Source organism: Aethalodelphis obliquidens, unplaced genomic scaffold (assembly GCF_003676395.1).
Source record: "Aethalodelphis obliquidens isolate GAN/ISIS:26980383/991018 unplaced genomic scaffold, ASM367639v1 scaffold3, whole genome shotgun sequence".
Lineage (NCBI taxonomy): Eukaryota > Metazoa > Chordata > Mammalia > Artiodactyla > Delphinidae > Aethalodelphis > Aethalodelphis obliquidens.
Genome location: NW_020837947.1, coordinates 71,013,246 through 71,025,958, shown reverse-complemented (window position 1 = coordinate 71,025,958; position 12,713 = coordinate 71,013,246). Strand labels below are relative to the sequence as shown.

Below are 12,713 nucleotides of genomic sequence, written 5' to 3'. Positions count from 1 at the left end.
GATGTCGGGCAACCGTGGAAACGTGCTGCTTGGACTGCCCTTCAAGAAAGAACCTGCGTAGGAGCGCAGTCAGATAACTGTCTCCAGCCACAGCTTTAAGACGGGCCGCAGCATTCTGTGCAGGCCATGCTCTTCCCGAGGAGTCCCCAGCAGTAGGACTAGGGGCTGGCCATTTCCACGCAATGCGGAACTCACTGAACAAGCAATCTCTGCTCTGCGGCTCCCACTGCGTTGGCTGAGACTTCGTCAGATATATATTACAGTCCGAGGCGTTCTCTGTCCAGTTCTGCTTCCCAGATGTGCACTGGTCTGAAGGCTTTTCCTGCCCAATCCTTCTCCCTCCCAGTTTCACAGGCATTACCCCAATATACTCCTCATATTTCACCTCCATCTCAGGAACTGCATTATGGAAAACTCAAACTGATATCCTGATGGAGCAGATCAGAGCTCAAGCCTCTACTGAATTAAATGGCTTGAATTTATATCCCAGCTCGACGTCTTAACACCTCTGGACATTGGACAGGTTATTTATTTCCCTACACCTCAGCTTCCTCATCTTTAAAATGGGAATAATAATAGTACTTACCTCCTAGGTGTGATTAAATTAATATAAGCCCTTGGATGGAACGATCTCTGACACACAATAAGCATTCACTAAATATTAGTTTTTGTTCACCAAGTGTGAGTTCCTTATTTACCACAAGAGCTGTGATTAGGCTTGGGGATATATGAAACCATGATTTAGTAAACAACGATCTGGGAACAATTTACTGGTCCTTTCCTTAGATATGTGTGTGTATTTATATAGGTGTTATTCTAACATGTGGGTTAAGGTAGGGTCATCTCAAATAAAATACTCAGTGATGATAAATAGTTCCAGCCCGATTCTCTTTGTCAATGATTAATCTATATTCTAAAACTTGTTCCTCTACCATTTGTGTTTTGATTTTTTTTTTTTTTTTTTGCTTATAATAAAATACACAGACAAGTAACATTAAAGAATACAAACCGTAAAACTTGAGAAACATTCTTGGGAGGCTTTGATCAATTGTCTTCTCTATAATAAAAGAGTATCATGTATTTGGATTTCATAGTCCACAAATCTTGAGAGTGTTGTATTAGTTTACTTAAGGGGAGATACTAAGAATCAGTTAAACAATATCATAAATTGTTTCCAAGATAATGCAGAAGTCAAAACATAGCTGGTATTCTTTTTTAGATTGGCTTTTTTCCCCTAAAATTATTTTCCCAGAAATACACACCAGTTCCCCCTTTTTTCATCAATAACTTTCTAAAATTTACAATAATTCAAGGTCAAAATGATATCTATCTACGAAGAAAGATCAGGAAAGAAGTGTAGTAACTAATGCATTCTTCCTGCACTCTTGTCCTCAGAGACGAGGAGAATGAGAATTCGGAGGAACATTAAGTCTTTAAGAATGACCCAGTCAAACATTTATTGTAATGAGATTCTATTCCCTATCTTCGGTTTTAAGACTAGGAGTTTGGCCAAATATAAACTTCTGAATAAGTAAATGCTTGTAAAAATAAAAGTCTCCATTAACCTTTTGAAATATTTTTTCTGTCTCATTCCAAAATTCTGTATTTCTCCAGAGCAAGAAAAATAAACCTGTATTGTTCCAAAACCCTGGATGAAATATATACCCAGAAGTCCGGGCCTACTGACCTCTGTAATACATTTGTGCCAATAGATCATATATCCCATACTTTATCCATCCAATGGAATGAAAAACAATGCTAGAGGGTGGGAGGGAGGGAGACACAAGGGAAAGAGATATGGGAACATATGTGTATGTATAACTGATTCACTTTGTTATAAAGCAGAAACTAACACACCATTGTAAAGCAATTATACTCCAATAAAGACGGAAAAAAAAAATAACAATGCTAGAGCAAGCGGTAGAAAGAGAAAAAGATATGCACTATCTTGTCAGTAAAATGAGTGACATTACCATACTTTGATCGATCTGCATAATAAATTCCTATTGCATTTTCTAAGACATACGTACTATTAAAATATACTTTTAACCAGGCTATATCTGCTCTTACATACTATACCTTATCTTCTAAATCACCACTCTTCATTTCTTATTGTAGTTGTTAGCTAAACTACAGAACAGATTAGGTTCCAGATTTCCAGGTGAGTGATCAAAATCCCTCTTCTCCCTAGAATTCCCTCAGGATAAAATAAAAGCTTGATCTGTATGTAGGACAAATCTCATTTAACCATTACACTGTCTTCTGCAAAAGTGATCACCACTTTAATGATTAGGAACATCTGAGAAACTGGGCTCCTCAGAACCTTGTGCTACAGTATGTTAATAGGAAGTTTGCAAAAACAGCAACTCTTGCACTTGGGTTTTGAGAAACACTAGGTAAAACAAAACAGGTCTCTTCACTCAGCACTTGAGTTCTCAGAACTTTAACATACTATTATAAACTAATGATCTCTGAGAAGATGCATCATCTCAATATGTAAATTTATCATTCTTATTTAACTAAAAAAATACCTCTTCATGGCCCAAAAAGAGTTGATAAGAATACTGAAGGACCTACCCATGCAACTCTTAAAATAGGATAAGAAAGTTTCCACGTTGTTCAACAGTTTATAATAAAGATCAAAACATGTAAGAGTTAATTATTGTTCTATACTAGTAAAAAGAATAGGGATGCCATTTTTTTGGAGGGGAAATTTTAAAAATCCAAACAAGGTATATGTATCATCAATGCCAAAACACTGAGTTAATTTCAAATGAAGGAAAAGTTGTGGCTAGGCTAAGAAATTAAAAAAAAAAAATCTAACAAGGGACCCCACACAAAATTTCAGGAAAGGACCTTTTACTTTCTGGTAATACAAAATAAGAAGGTCTTAAGAAGGAATGGGCACGTGATTGGTGGAAATTCCTATTTCAAGATTATTTATTGGTATAGCTCTAACTCTCTTCAAAGGTAGGCTTATTAAATAGTAAGAAACTTCACAAAGTTCCACAAAATTCAAAAGGGATAAAAATTTTTAAAGGAAGTAAGTCAACTGACAATTTATCGACATAGTTTCATGAATGCACCAAGTTTTCTTTTCCCAGGGGTGACTCTACCAGATCAGAAAAGTGGTATATAGCGGTTTAGCGGAAGAGAGGAGAACGTGGCTACAACTGAGTCACATGGAGGCTGCAACTGGTTTTCTGAAAGTTGGCAACGCTTAAATCATAAGCATATGTGGAGTGAAGAAGCCCCTGCTCTTCTCACTCATATGAGCTGGATTAGTCACCTAGTTTTCCCGTAAGCTGACAACAATAACATTTTGTGGATTCTGTGGTATCTGGAAAAAAGGGTAACATTTATATTTTCATACCCCAAGTTAAGAAGAAATTTTTCAATAAAAGAGAAAACAGATTCAGAGCAGTGCTGGTTGTAAGCGAAGTATCAACTATGAGACATTCCAAATTCTCCACATACCAAGCAAATGTAAAGACAACATGGAATGTTAGCAGACTGGAGGTTATAACTTTAAGTAAAAAATTTCAACTTCATAATCACAATATAGGCAGTAAGGACAACATTTAAAAACATGGACATCCTTAAACCAACTCATCAGATAGACTAAAAGGACCCTAGAGTTATGAATATGAAGTATCTTTGATACTTCTTAAAACAATGGCATAGAGGAAGTCTTAACATTGCCATGAAATCCTAACAAAGAGAAGGATTTTTTCCTGGCACTACCTTAAACTTCACATTGTTGTGTCAAATTTTAAAATGTTATCAATTTCCAATGTTACCGAAGATAATTTGTGTATAACATACTTTAATTGTATCTAAACACAATATTCTAGTATAGAATACAGAAGAGAATGACGATTTTTAAAAACAATCTGAAATGGGAGAAAGTGGAACAAAGGTTATCAGGATTAAAGTTGGAGAGACTTAAATATTATGCTTTCAAATATTCCTATGGTTCCATGTATAGGGGAAGCTGTAGGGTATAGAGGAATTACCTTTCAGGGGTCATTGGAAAAGAAAAGCTGTCAGCTACTTACTCTAGCCAGCTCCCTAAATCCAAGGATTAGATTCATACAACTAAAATCAAGATGAAGCTTTTCTCTAAAACTGAGGACATATACATCAGGCATTTACAGAATCAGTCCCTACTGACAGGTTTAGCAGGTGTATATTTAGCATATCTATATGCAAATAATTTTATGTATCTATAGTTTATACTGATATTTACCTCTTTACAGAATTAATCTTTAGATGTAGACTAATTCTATAAAAGCAACTAATAGCTCCTCAGAATAAAGGCAAAAGATAAGATATAAAGCTGCAATATTCATTTCTAAAATGAGTTTCAAATGATCTTTTAAGATAAAAAGTAAGAAAGTTTTAATGTTTTTATGAGCTAATCTTTTGCAAAACCACAGTTAAATATAAACAGTGACTAAATACATTATATGGGAATACTATTTTTTTTCTAGCTTGGATTCATAAGAACCTTGGAACCTTGAAGACTGCTCTTCAAGTTTTCCATTGTTACAAATTTTTAACAAAATATTTTAAAAGCCATAAAACAATCAAGCATCTCAAATCAAAACTTATATTTTCAACAAAAATCCTAAAAGTTGTCTTATTCTACAATCAAAAACAACATTCTATGATTGCAAAAAAGTTTGCCTTCTATGATGAAGCATTTTTACCTCAAAAAGATAGAGGTTAAAAAAAAAGAAGCTTGACTTTGCCTTCTACTCAATTATCCTAAAATATTCAGATGACTGATTTTACAGTGCCAAATCAGGTAACATCAACTATGACTTCTGGAAGAAAAATTATGCCTGCTGACAAGAATCCACTTCATGTTCTATGTTATGGAATGAAAGTGATATGATACCATCTCTGCTGCTTCAGTTAAGTCTTATTCTGCCAAAGCTTTCTAACTATACTCCCATGTGTGCCCTAGTGACCTCATTTGGTTAAGTGCCTGCTAATCCCTTCATGTCAAGTGTCCTATTTTTATAATTACAAAAAAAGGGAAATTTTCAGTGGAAAAATTTTAATCCTTACCTTGCTTGATTCACTGCTGTGTTTGGCCCCATTAACCCCTCGTTCCTGTAACGCTTATCCTTAGCCTCACCGCTACCTTTCCAGCACCTCTACTGTGCTAATAATACTCAAATATTGGTGTTTCTCAATGCTCTACTAACACGGAAATATGGAAAAGAAGAACATAAAGTTATTTTATGCATATTACCTGACTTTTTAAATTTCCATTTTGATTTCTCTTATGGTACTGATAAGTGCTCATGTCCACAGTTAAATTAAAAAGAAAAAAGGATGGAAAGTACATTTTTATTAATTTATTACCTGCAAAAAGTTCCACCTATTAGCAGATATCTATTAACCAACAGCGACAGGAAAGAGACTAATTCTAAAAATGTCTAACTTACATGTTACAATTCTTTAGCTCTACTACAAACAGTTAAGAAAGTAAAGATTTTTAGAAGGAATTCCAGTGCATTAAGTCCTAAGACAGGGAGTCATCTGTTTTTAAATAAACTGTTTTAAATAAAAATGAATCCCACCTCAAAGAAATACTTAAGAGATGAATTCCTTTAGATGAAAATACAGCAATAAACATTCTCTGAAATATAGCTTTTAATATATTTTGTGAACTAAATAATTGCAATAAGCCCAGCTATTTACATTGTCTTTTGTAAACAGAATATTTATATTCTTATATTCACTAACTGTAAGAGCCAAGACGTGTAATGCCTACCACTTAACTACTACAATTTTTTAAACACTGGGTGAAATTCAATGGTTTTTGGAATCTGAGTATAAATCTCCCAACAGGCTTACCTCCCACACTTTAATCAGCATCAACCAGTCATTCTACATTAGCAGAAAATACACCTGAAAACCAATGCTCACAGTATGGTAGCAAAGGCTCAGCTGGGCTTGTGTCAGAAAAGTTAGAAGACTATGGAATTTAAGGTAATACAAGGAGAAAGGTTCACACAGGACATGATGAGGCAAGGTCATAGTCTGGACTGTCAAACAAAAACTGAAAACAAAAATAAGATTTAGAATTTTAACTTAGTGTGCCCAAAAGCTTCCTCTTCTTCTTGGACCTCCTGCCATCTGCAACCCAGGCTTCTGAATCGGGGGTCAAGGTTTCCAGTCTGACATGCAAACAGCTTGAAAGTCGGCACTTCAGTCATTACAAGAAAAAAGCTGAACAAACTCAAAATTAATAACTCTTCTTAGCCTAATCCTGCTGCCCTGAAAACTGGAGCTACAACCCAGCAAACACAGAGAACACCAGCCTACCAGGAACAGAAGGCCAGGAGCAACGCTCCAACTACAGCCCAAACATCATGTTCAGCTTTCAACAAAAAATTACAAGGCATGATCAAAGGTAAAAAATGCAAAGCAAGCATCAGAATGAGATTCAGCTATGGTAGGGATTGTGGAATAATCAGACCAGAAACCTAAAACAACTATAGTTAATAATGCTAATGGGTCTAACAGAAAAAGCAGACAACATGCAAGGACATGTGGGTAATATAAGTGGAAAGAGGGAAACTCTAAGAAAGGGTCAAAAGAAAAGCTTGAAATCAAAATCATAGTAATTCAAATGAGGATTGCATTTGATGGGCTCATCAGTAAACTAGATATGCAGGAGGAAAGAATTCATGAGCATGAAAAAGTGTCAACAGAAACTTCCAAAATGGAAATGCAAACAGAGAAAAAGAAAAGAATAGTCAAGAAGTGTATGACAGACACTGGAGGAACAAAGATGGAAGAGTAGAAGGACGTGCTCTCACTCCCTCTTGTGAGAACACCAGAATCACAACTAGCTCCTGGGCAATCATCGACAGGAAGACACTGGAACTCACCAAAAAAGATATCCCACATCCAAAGACAAAGGAGAAGCCACATAAGATGGTAGGAGGGGCACAGTCACAATAAAATCAAATCCCGTAACTGCTGGGTGGGTGACTCACAGACTGGAGAACACTTATACCACAGAAGTCCACCACTGCAGTGAAGGTTCTGAGCCCCACATCAGGCTTCCCAATCTGGGAGTCCGGCAATGGGAGGAGGAATTCCTAGAGAAACACACTTTGAAGGCTAGTGGGATTTGATTGCAGGACTTCGACAGGACTGGGGGAAAAAGAGACTCCACTCTTGGAGGGCACACACAAAGTAGTGTGTGCATCGGGACACAGGGGAAGCAGCAGTGACCCCAGGGGAGACTGAAGCAGACCTACCTGCTAGTGTTGGAGGCTCTCCTGCAGAGGCCGGGGGTGGCTGTGGCTCACCGTGGGGACAAGGGCACTGGCAGCAGAAGTTCTGGGAAGTACTCCTTGGCGTGAGCCCTCCCAGAGTCTCTCACTAGCCCCATCAAAGAGCCGAGGTCAGCTCCAGCGTTGGGTTGCCTCAGGCCAAACAACCAACAGGGAGGGAACCCAGCCCCACCCAACAGCAGTCAAGCAGATTAAAGTTTTACTGAGCTCTGCCCACCAGAGCAACAGTCAGCTCTACCCACCACCAGTCCCTGCCATCAGGAAACCTGCAATAGCCTCTTAGATAGCCCCATCCACCACAGGGCAGACAGCAGAAGCAAAAAAACTACAATCTTGTAGCCTGTGGAACAAAAACGATATTCACAGAAAGACAGACAAGATGAAAAGGCAGAGGGCTACGTGCCAGATGAAGGAACAAGATAAAACCCCAGAAAAACAAATAAATTAAGTGGAGATAGGCAACCTTCCAGAAAAAGAATTCAGCATAATGATAGTGAAGATGATCCAGGACCTCAGAAAAAGAATGGAGGCAAAGATCGAGAAGATGCAAGAAATGATTAACAAAGACCTAGAAGAATTAAAGAACAAACAAACAGAGATGAACAATACAATAATTGAAATGAAAACTACACTAGAAGGAATCAATAGCAGAATAACTGAAGCAAAAGAACAGATAAGTGACCTGGAAGACAGAATGGTGGAATTCACCGCTGTGGAACAGAAAAAAGAAAGAAAAGAAATGAAGACAGGCTAAGAAAACTCTGGGACAACATTAAAGGCAACAACATTAGCATTATAGGGGTCCCAGAAGGAGGAGAGAGAGAGAAAGGACCAGAGAAAATATTTCAAGAGATTATAGTCGAAAACTTCCCTACCATGGGAAAGGAAATAGCCACCCAAGTCCAGAAAGTGCCACGAGTCCCCTACAGGATAAACCCAAGGAGAAACACGCAAAGACACATAGTAATCAAATTGGCAAAAATTAAAGACAAAGAAAAATTATTCAAAGCAGCAAGGGAAGAACGAAAAATAACATACAAGGAAACTCCCATAAGGTTAACAGCTGATTTCCCAGCAGAAACTCTACAAGCCAGAAGGGAGTGGCATGATATACTTAAAGTGATGAAAGGGAAGAACCTACAGCCAAGATTACTCTACCTGGCAAGGATCTCGATCAGATTCGATGGAGAAATCAAAAGCTTTACAGACAAGCAAAAGCTAAGAGAATTCAGCACCACCAAACCAGCTCTACAACAAATGCTAAAGGAACTTCTCTAAGTGGGAAACACAAAAGAAGAAAAGGACCTACAAAAACAAACCCAAAACAATTAAGAAAATGGTCATAGGAACATACATATCGATAATTACCTTAAACATGAATAGATTAAATGCTCCAGTGGAAAGACACAGGCTTGCTGAATGGATACAAAAACAAGACCCATATATATGCTATCTACAAGAGACCCACTTCAGACCTAGGGACACATACAGACTGAAAGTGAGAGGATGGAAAAAGATATTCCATGCAAATGGAAATCAGAAGAAAGCTGGAGTAGCAAAATTCATATCAGATAAAATAGACTTTAAAATAAAGAATGATACAAGACACAAGGAAGGACACTACACAGTGCTCAAGGGATCGATCCAACAAGAAGATATAGCAATTATAAATATATATGCACCCAACATAGGAGCACCTCAATACATAAGGAAACTGCTAACAGCTATAAAATTGGAAATCAACATTAACACAATAATAGTGGGGGACTTTAACACCTCGCTTACACCAATGGACAGATCATCCAAAATGAAAATAAATAAGGAAACAGAAGCTTTAAATGACACAATAGACCAGATAGCTTTAATTGATATTTATAGGACATTCCACCCAAAAACAGCAGATTACACTTTCCTCTCAAGTGCACATGGAACAGTCTCCAGGATAGATCACATCTTGGGTCACAAATCAAGCCTCAGTAAATTTAAGAAAATTGAAATCATATCAAGCATCTTTTCTGACCACAACGCTATGAGATTAGAATTGAATTACAGGGAAAAAAACGTAAAAAACACAAACACATGGAGGCTAAACAATACGTTACTAAATAACCAAGAGATCACTGAGGAAATCAAAGAGGAAATCAAAAACTACCTAGAGACAAATGACAATGAAAACATGATGATCCAAAACCTACGGGATGCAGCAAAAGTAGTTCTAAGAGGAAACTTTATAGCTATAAAAGCCTACCTCAAGAAACAAGAAAAATCTCAAATAAACAAACTAACCTTACACCTAAAGGAACTAGAGAAAGAACAAACAAAACCCAAAGTTAGCATAAGGAAAGAAATCATAAAGATCAGAGGAGAAATAAATGAAATAGAAACAAAGAAAAAAATGGCAAAGATCAATAAAACTAAAAGCTGGTTCTTTGAGAAGATAAACAAAATTGATAAACGCCAGACTCATCAAGAAAAAGAGGGAGAGGACTCAAATCAATAAAATTAGAAATGAAAAAGGAGAAGTTACAACAGACACCACAGAAATACAAAGCATCCTAAGAGACTACTACAACCAACTCTATGCCAATAAAATGGACAACCTGGAAGAAATGGACATATTCTTAGAAAGGGATAACATTCCAAGACTGACCCAGGAAGAAATAGAAAATATAAACAGACTAATCACAAATAATGAAATTGAAACTGTGATTAAAAATCTTCCAACAGGGGCTTCCCTGGTGGTGCAGTGGTTGAGAGTCCGCCTGCGGATGCAAGGGACACGGGTTCATGCCCCGGTCCGGGAAGTTCCCACATGCAGCGGAGCGGCTGGGCCCGTGAGCCATGGCCGCTGAGCCTGCGCATCCAGAGCCTGTGCTCCGCCAACGGGAGAGGCCACAATAGCGAGAGGCCCGCATACTGAAAAAAAAAAAAAACCTTCCAACAAACAAAAGTCCAGGACCAGATGGCTTCACAGGTGAATTCTATCAAACATTTAGGGAAGAGCTAACACCCATCCTTCTCAAACTCTTCCAAACAATTGCAGAGGAAGGAACACTCCCAAACTCACTCTATGAGGCCACCATCACCCTGATACCAAAACCAGACAAAGATACTACAAAAAAAGAAAAATACAGACGAATATCACTGATGAATTTAGATGCAAAAATCCTCAACAAAATACTAGCAAACAGAATCCAACAACACATTAAAAGGATCATACACCATGATCAAATGGGATTTATCCCAGGGATGCAAGGATTTTTCAATATATGCAAATCAATCAATGTGATACACATATTAACAAACTGAAGAATAAAAACCATATAATCATCTCAGTAGATGCAGAAAAAGCTTTTGACAAAATTCAACACCCATTTATGATAAAAACTCTCCAGAAAGTGGGCATAGAAGGAACATGCCTTCCTCAACATAATAAAGGGCATATACGATACCCCCACAGCACATCATTCTCAATGGTGAAAAACTGAAACCATTTCCTCTAAGATCAGGAACAAGACAAGGATGTCCACTCTCACCACTATTATTCCACATAGTTTTGGAAGTCCTAGCCACGGCAATCAGAAAAGAAAAAGAAATAAAAGGAATACAAATTGGAAAAGAAGAAGTAAAACTGTCACTGCTTACAGATGACAGGATACTGTACATAGAGAATCCTAAAAAATGCTACCAGAAAACTACTAGAGCTAATCAATGAATTTGGCAAAGTTGCAGGATACAAGATTAATACACAGAATCTCTTGCATTCCTATACACTAATGATGAAAAATCTGAAAGAGAAATTAAGGAAACACTCCCATTTACCAGTGCAACAGAAAGAATAACGTACCTAGGAATAAACCTACCTAGGGAGACCAAAGACTTGTATGCAGAATACTATAAGACACTGATGAAAGAAATTAAAGATGATACAAACAGATGGAGAGATATACCATGTTCTTGGATTGGAAGAACCAACATTGTGAAAATGACTATACTACCCAAAGGAATCTACAAATTCAATGCAATACCTATCAAATCACCAATGGCATTTTTTATGGAACTAGAACAAAAAATCTTAAAATTTGTATGGAGACACAAAAGACCCCGAATAGCCAAAGCAGTCTTGAGGGAAAAAAATGGACCAGGAGGAATCAGACTCCCTGACTTCAGACTATACTACAAAGCTACAGTAATCAAGACAATATGGTACTGGCACTAAAACAGAAATATAGATCAATGGAACAGTACAGAAAGCCCAGAGATAAACCCATGTACCTATGGTCAACTAATCTATGACAAAGGAGGGAAGGATATACAATGGAGAAAACACAGTCTCTTCAGTAAGTGGTGCCGGGAAAACTGGACAGGTACATGTAAAAGAATGAAATTAGAATACTCCCTAACACCACACACAAAAATAAACTCAAAATGGATTCAAGACCTAAATGTAAGACTGGACACTCTAAAACTCTTAGAGGAAAATATAGGAAGAACACTCTTTGACATAAATCACAGCAAGATGTTTTTTGATCCACCTCCTAGAGTAATGGAAAGAAAAACAAAAATAAACAAATGGGACCTAATGAAACTTCAAAGCTTTTGCACAGCAAAGGAAACCCTAAACAAGACCAAAAGACAACCCTCAGAATGGGAGAAAATATTTGCAAACGAATCAATGGACAAAGGATTAATCTCCAAAATATATAAACGGCTCATGCAGCTCAATATTAACTAAACCAACAACCCAATCCAAAAATGGGCAGAAGACCTAAATAGACATTTTTCCAAAGAAGACATACAGATGGCCAAGAAACACATGAAAAGCTACTCAACATCACTAATTATTTGAGAAATGCAAATCAAAACTACAATGAGGTATCACCTCACACCAGTTAGAATGGGCATCATCAGAAAATCTACAAACAACAAATGCTGGCAAGGGTGTGGAGAAAAGGGAACCCTCTTGCACTGTTGGTGGGAATGTCAATTGATACAGCCACTATGGAGAACAGTATGGAGGTTCCTTAAAAAACTAAAAACAGAATTACCATTATGATCCAGCAATCCCTAGTGGGCATATACCCAGAGAAAACCATAATTTAAAAAGACACATGTACCCCAATGTTCACTGCAGCACTATTTACAATAGCCAGGTCATGGAAGCAACCTAAATGCCCATTGACAGATGAATGGATAAAGAAGATATGGTACATATATAGAATGGAATATTACTCAGCCATAAAAAGGAATGAAACTGGGTCATTTGTTGAGACGTGGATGGATCTACAGACTGTCATACAGAGTGAAGTAAGTCAGAAAGAGAAAAACAAATATCGCATATTAACACATGTATTTGGAACCTAGAAAAATGGTACAGATGAACCTGTTTGC

The 12,713-nt window shown here is 37.3% G+C and overlaps 1 protein-coding gene across 1 annotated transcript in view; it reads right to left on the bottom strand.

Moving 5' to 3' along the window:
- The window catches only part of ME1 (malic enzyme 1), a 192,809-nt gene that overhangs the window by 66,182 nt on the left and 113,914 nt on the right, over positions 1 to 12,713 (bottom strand). The window lies entirely within an intron of this gene.